The sequence below is a fragment of the Oryza sativa genome, chromosome 5 (assembly GCF_034140825.1).
Source record: "Oryza sativa Japonica Group chromosome 5, ASM3414082v1".
NCBI classification, from domain to species: Eukaryota; Viridiplantae; Streptophyta; class Magnoliopsida; order Poales; family Poaceae; genus Oryza; species Oryza sativa.
In genome coordinates, this window is record NC_089039.1 from 26,083,541 (window position 1) to 26,090,480 (window position 6,940).

A 6,940-nucleotide genomic window follows, 5' to 3' on the forward strand; every position below is an offset into this window, starting at 1 on the left:
CGAGAACTCACGCCAAGATCCGATCCGGCAACCGGCTAAAAACAAACGTAGTACGAGCAGTGACGCACGCCCACCCCACCCGCGATGGTAGCAGCTCGGCTAACCCCTTCCACACTCCACACCAGCGCAACGACGGAAGTGTGTGACGCGGATGGATGTGGTAGTACGCTGTAGCATGTACTCCCTCCCTCCGTTCTTAAAAAAAAGACAAACCATGTTTTCGTGTCCAACGTAAATTAAAAAGACAAGTCACGTATAAAATATTAATCATATTTTATCATCTAACAACAATAAAAATATAAATTATAAAAAAATTTCATATAAGAGAGACAGTTAAAATTGGCAAAAAAAACCCAGAGTTTGTCTCTTTTTTTTTTATGGAGGGAGCACGAGCGCTCACTGATCCGGTCAAATAAATGTTTGTGCCTTTGTTTATCGCCTTGTGTAGGGATACGGATTCTAGGCCTCTGGACCACAGTGGGAACGTCCGAACGTGAATTGGTTAAGGCTGTGTTTAGTTCACGCTAAAATTGAAAGTTTAGTCGAAATTGTAACGATGTAATAAAAAATTTAAAAATTTATGTGTGCAGGAAAGTTTTGATGTGATAAAAAAGTTAAAAGTTCAAAGAAAAATTTTAGATCTAAACACGGCCTAACCATCGTTGGCATGGAAGTTGAACCGCTCGTATACTGTATACTTCGACTCTGTAATGTGTATAGTGTTATAACTCACGGCAACAAGCTTGAGAAAATGGAACACCAAATGTAAAGATGGCAGAAAATGGAACACCAAATGTAAAGATGGCTTAATTAACGGGTTGTGCATCTGTAACTCCAGAGGTGCTAAGCGTTAATTATCAACCATGACGGGAATGCACATGCCTTGCCTTGCGTTGTGGTCCATATTCCCCCGGTTCAGTAGTAGAAGATCACAAATTTATTTACTGTTCAAAATACACAGCCGATGGCCCCCGCTGGAGACGCACGCGTGACGCAAGCGGCGTGCACGCAAGAAATTTTATGGGAGGAGAGTGGTACGGATGCTGAAGGGAAAAATTTCTCATACGAATTGGCACGCTTCTCGAGGCTGCCGCTCTGCGTGACGCCATCCTCCCGTCGTGGAACACGGTTTCGACAGGGCATGGCCGTCCTTTCGACAGTGCAGAGCATGTACTCCTCCGTAGTAGCAGATCCGTCGAAAACGAAAACGGAAAAAAAAAAAGAATGAGTATCTGTTGCACTGACCCGTGGGTCCCACTCCATCGTATATGCTTCTAATCGGCGTAGCTACAGAGGTGGCAAAGGAGTAGTAGGGTACCAAGATACTGGTATACTATGGCTGTGTTGAGATCCAAAGTTTGGATCCAAAGTTTGGATCCAAACTTCAGTCCTTTTTCATCACATCAACCTGTCATACACACATAACTTTTCAGTCACATCATCTTCAATTTCAACCAAAATCCAAACTTTGCGTGAACTAAACACAGCCTACTAGTATCCCAAATGGGTTTATATCATGTACTATAATGACACTGTTATTATAGACACCAACATGTGAGGCAATAGGAGAGTAGAAGTGTGGGACCCACACACCTACGCTAGTGACATTATGGTAGAGGATACTCATATACCCCAAACACTACCAAGACACCAACACGAAGAGAGTACGAACGCTAGTAGGGCGTTCCCAGCGCGCCTTCATGGTGTTCGAACTGAATAATCAACACCATGTTCTCCACACAGGAAAACCCGTGAAGATCGATCGTGTAGTCAAAACTGATCGCCCGTTCTTTAGCTTGAAAAACCTGTAAAAAGCACATGCACAAATGACTGGGAAGAGGAGAGAGAGAGAGATAGAGTGTGTGTGTGTGTATGAAAGCTGTGGAAGGAATCGACAGCGGTTGAAGCCACCTTGACGAGTGAAGTCAACGGGGAAATGGAGGGGCTCGCCGGCCCGATATGCTGCGCCGCTGGACATGATGACTCAAAGAGCAGCCATATCCACTTGTCCACCGGACCACGCTACACCGACCTCATTGCAGAGATGGCATGGAAGTGTGGAAGGGAGGAAGATGAGGACGGATCCGTCATCGACCGCTTCAATCTACCACAGAGATGTTGAGCGTCGCGGCGAACAGCGAAGGAGAAGAGAAGGGTATGATGATGGCTGTTGCAAGCTCAATTATTTGTCACTCAGTCAATCCACAACCTGCTCTCGGTTCATCGCTATTGGGGGAGTGCCGGGGGGCTGCCTCCTCCGCCACCAGGGATCGTGCCTATCGCGGCCACCCGCTCGTCACCACCTCAGGGAGCTTGTCGCCCGTATGGATCGAGGCATCGCTGGGAGAGGGTAGAGGTTGTGGCGCCTGGGAGATAGAGGGGAGAGGCAGCACCGCCAAGGAGCACATCGCTGGTGATGGGTTGATGGAAGGTGTAGGGATGCCGACGAAGTGATGAGGAGAGGCGTAGGGAAAGGGAGAGGTGGAAAATTTTATATTTGTTTTTGAATTTTAGGCTGTTGAGTGTAAAAATTGGACCACTTCATAATTTGAAAACATGTGATGACTGAGCCACTTGCACTATAAGACAAATAGATTTAGGTTTAATTGGATCCATGCCATATAAATATGCTGATTTAGATAAATACCACTATAATTCGTCTATTATATTTATAACCGTGATATTAAAATGTTACAAAATTTGGGCCATGCCACTACTGTCATGTTTTCCATCCATCTCAGTCTTCATCCTCATATACACATAGGACCCATCTGTCAAATTCATCAACTTCATTTTTCCTCTTATCTTCTTCTTTTTTTTCCTCTCAGCTCCTCATCGTCGTCTGAGAGAAAGTACGAGAAGTTTCCGCTGGCGCTCATCTGCTCCTCGGATACCCCATACGCGTGCCACATGCTGGTCCGTTCGCCACGGCATGCCACGTCGTTGTCGCCGTTACGGTATCAGCTCACCGAGTCAGCCGCGGAAAAGCCCAGATCCAAAAATGAGGTCTTGCTCCCGTTGCGCCTCGCGGTCCCGACGCGGTGCCACCCATGCTACTGGTGTAGGCGTGGGCTCCCTCGTTGTCGGCGCCACTGCTTTCGCTTTGTGGATAGGCGTGCTCAGGTGAGGGGGCTCTCTCCAGGTTAATGCAGCGATGTGTGTGCATTGCGTGTGGATTTGTTCATACTGACGATGTTGTTGTGATAGATGTGCAGGGGATGCGCCTCGTTGCCTCTGAAGCCTCAACCGCGGTTGGGTGTGGGTGCGGGGGGTGGGGGCTATGTCTACAACAACGAGAGAAGATGAGAAAAAAAAGAAGAAGAGAGGAGGATGGAAGAAGAAGAATCCTATGAGTGTCCCACATACTATAGATGAGGAAGAACACGGAGATGGATGGAAAAATGTGGCGACAGCGGCATGGTTCTAATTTTGTAAAATTTCAATAGCACGGTTACGAATTGGAGATTATAGTGATGACATTTATCTGAATCGGTTTATTTACAATGGCATGGATCTAATTAACCCATACATTTGAGACTTGTAGCTTAATATTATGTGGTACTTGAAGCCTCCTCAAAAGTATGCATTGCACTGCTAGTGGCCGTAGTAGTATACAGTAGTATAGCGCTAGTCATTCCCTAGATGCCAACTTTTGTCGCTGGTGGTTGGACGGCACTCCGTGGCAACCGCGTACTCTCGTACAAGTGCTGGCGCCGTGTCGATCGGTTTTTCGAATCCACGCTTGCCTGCACGGAGATCCTCTCGCCGAGAGCAATTATGTGGTCACCGTGTAGCTAGCGATCGAGTACTTTGCTGGCGCCGTGGTACGTAAACAAATTTACTCCTCATGCAGTGGTACACGCTCCGTTCTCGCCAGAACGAAATCTAGTCCTGCACGAACCGCACGCTTTTGGTGTGTAATGGCCGGAGGCAGCAGCAGCAGCAACGTAGTAGTCCACACTCGCGAGCAGAGTGTAATCAAGGCTAAAGGTTAAGCTACGGCCATAATGGCGGCGAAGGCGGACCAAACGGCAGCGTCGCCGAGCCTGTGAGGAATCCCGGCTCGCTGACACTGGCAGGGAGGGATCAACTGGACCCCCCCTTGGTCCCCTTGCAATGCTGCAACTGCGAGCCCTGTGCAACGAGGTAGCTAGCCATTTCCGTCGCAGTTCTAGACCTGTGGCCCGCTACGCGTGGCATTCGAGTTTTTAACCGAGAGGGGGACCCCCACCACCCCCCTGCCCCAAGTGCAGTCCGCGAGCCCCGTGCCGAGGCTTTGGGCCGACTCGCCGCGTGCGCGCGTGTGTGGGCCTCGACGGACGGTGCTGCGCGCTGCGTCCTCCACCGGGTCCAGGCGCATTGAAGAGGTTTTACGGATCGGTGCAAAGCGTCGGGCTGTAAATGTGTGTTGGATCGCTGTGGTCGGCGAGACGATTGATGCATTGATAGTTCGATCGATACGCTCGCTGTGGCGGTGCTGCGGCCTACTGACTACTGTGCTGGTGGCTACTGGAACCATGGTAAGTACTACAAGTACGCGATGTGTTTGCTGGTGTTGCAGGATGTGGATTTGGCAGTGAAATTACGTTGTAGTAGCTGCTAGTCGGGGAGTTACTCATCATGTGGGTACAATGGTACTCCTGTTTTGCACCTGCACGGGTGCTCGTACCACTCCTTGGTTTTGGGCCCGGCCACGCGTTGCTGCATGTTCTTGCCCGCTGGTTTGATGCACAAGGGAGGCCTCGCTGAAGTCCGAGCTCGAATATTTCACACGAGGAAAAAGTACAACCAAGGTCCCTCAACTTATCATAAAACCAGATACAAAATTATCCTCAAATCATAAAACCAGATATCTCGCGTCTCTTAACTAATCAAAACCAGTCCCTCGACGGTTTTAACCCCGGTTTTAGTCTATGTGACAGCTGAGTCAGCGCGGGACCCACGTGGGTCCCACATGTCTTTCCCCTCCTTTTCCTCCCGCGGCGCGCCGGTGCCCGCGGAGAGACGACCCCGTCCTCTTCCCCAGCCACGACGCGCTCCGCTTCCCCGTCGTCGAGACCTGCTTCACCATGTACACCGGCGGCCTCTCGTCGAGACCGTCGCCGCCACCACCGCATGGGCGAGGTCGAAGTCGCGGACGCGGCTCGACCGGTTGCAGCACAGGCACAGCACGAGCGCCACCACGACGGCCGAGACGAGCAGCGTGACGAACGCCATGGGCGCCCTCTTGGACGAGCTCGCTCCGCCGTCTGCACACGCTTGCACGGCCGGTCGGAGGTCGGCACGTAGTAGAGGTACTAGTTGCCGCCGAACCTGCCGCACGTCATCATCTCTTTTCCCTCCTTTCCCTTCCTCCTCTCTCTCTCTCTCTCTCTCTCTCTCTCTCTCTCTCTCTCTCTCTCACTCAGTTTTCTCCTCTTGCAGGCCCGCCGGTGGGTCGGGAGGAGGTCGACGGGGCGAGCAGGGAGAGGGGAAGGTGCGGCGGCTGGCGACAGGCGACGCGGGAGCAGGCCGCCGCGCCGGGTGGGGAGGAGACTGGCGGAGCAGAGGTCGCAGGCGTGGAGCCGTGGAGTAGGGCATCGGTGGCCGACGACGGCGGAGGAGCGGCGATGGCAGGAATAGTACCGACGGGAGGGGCCACGAGTCGTGCGGCGGCGGCGGCGTGCGCTGGCTCTGACTCGTGCGTGTCCTCGAGCTCGTGGCGCCGGCGACGAAGACGGCATCAGGGGAGCTAGCGATAGTCGGCGTCGCCCTGCGGCTATATGAGCCCGGAGCTCGCTCTAATGGAAGCAGAGGTGGAGCTCCTTGGATGGCGCGGGGAGGCCGGCGTCGGCGTCGCCCTGTCAGAGGCATCACGGTGCGGCAACGTCGAGCAGTCGGCTTGGCGGCGGTGGGCGAGCGGTGGCGGGCAAGATGGGAGAAGGAGGCAGTCGATGGGAGAAGAAGGCAAGATGGGAGATGGCGGGCGAGCAGTCCTCAAAGCAAGCGTACGCGGTCGCCGCTGCCACCACCACGGCGACGAGGAGCAGCAGCACTACGCCCGTCCTGCTCACCGGCGGCAGACACCGGAGAAGGGGCGACGCGGCGGCGGCGGGCTAGGAGCGGTGGCACAAGGCGGTGCGCCGAGAGCGGTCTTGCCCGCCACCGCTCGCCCGCTGCCGCCAAGCCGACTGCTCGATGTTGCCGCACCCCGATGCCTCCGACAAGGCGATGACGACGCCGGCCTCCCCGCGCTTCGCCGCCACCACCAAGCTGACGCCGACGCCGGATTTGTAGAGCTCACCGGCCACCCCGTCGCCTGTCGCCAGCCGCCGAACCTTCTCCTCTCCCTGCTGGCATGCGAGAGGAGAGAGAGAGAGAGAGAGAGGAGGGGGAGGAGGAAGGGAAAGGAGGGAAAAGAGATGATGACGTGGAGGGATATGAGGGGAAAGAAATGTGAGGCCATGTAGGTCCCACGCTAACTCATAATCGGGATCAAAACCGTCGAGGGACCTTCTGTGACCTGTTTTGATTAGTTAAGGGATGCGAAATATCTAGTTTTGCGGTTTGAGGATAATTTTGTATCTCGATGAGAAGTTGAGGGACCTTGGTTGTACTTTTTCCTTCACATGACGAGTACTAAGACTGGCCCTGGACGATAGGAAGTCCAGAATACATCCTTAGTGTACACTTGATTATGGGCCTCGCTATGGATTAGGCATGCCTGGCCTAGCAGGCCACTGAAAGGAAGCCCACCGGGCTGACAGTGCAGTAGTTGGGCTTAAAGCATTTGTCTGTTAGGCTTTTTACGGCATGCGAGTACAACATTGCTCCCGTTTTAGCATTTGAGGTTGCAAGTTATTTGTCGTTCAACCTTAACCCAAAAGCCAAGACTAGCTTATTGTATTTTAGGTCATGTTTAAAATTACATGATGAATTTGATCATTATAGTGGACTTTTA

The 6,940-nt window shown here is 52.7% G+C and overlaps 1 long non-coding RNA gene across 1 annotated transcript; it reads left to right on the forward strand.

Moving 5' to 3' along the window:
- The first annotated feature begins 4,768 nt into the window (after positions 1–4,768).
- On the forward strand, positions 4,769–6,715 carry LOC136356778 (uncharacterized). Its single transcript, XR_010741747.1, has 2 exons — positions 4,769–5,294; positions 5,425–6,715. It is a non-coding gene; the product is annotated as an uncharacterized lncRNA (long non-coding RNA).
- Positions 6,716–6,940: the final 225 nt, after the last annotated feature.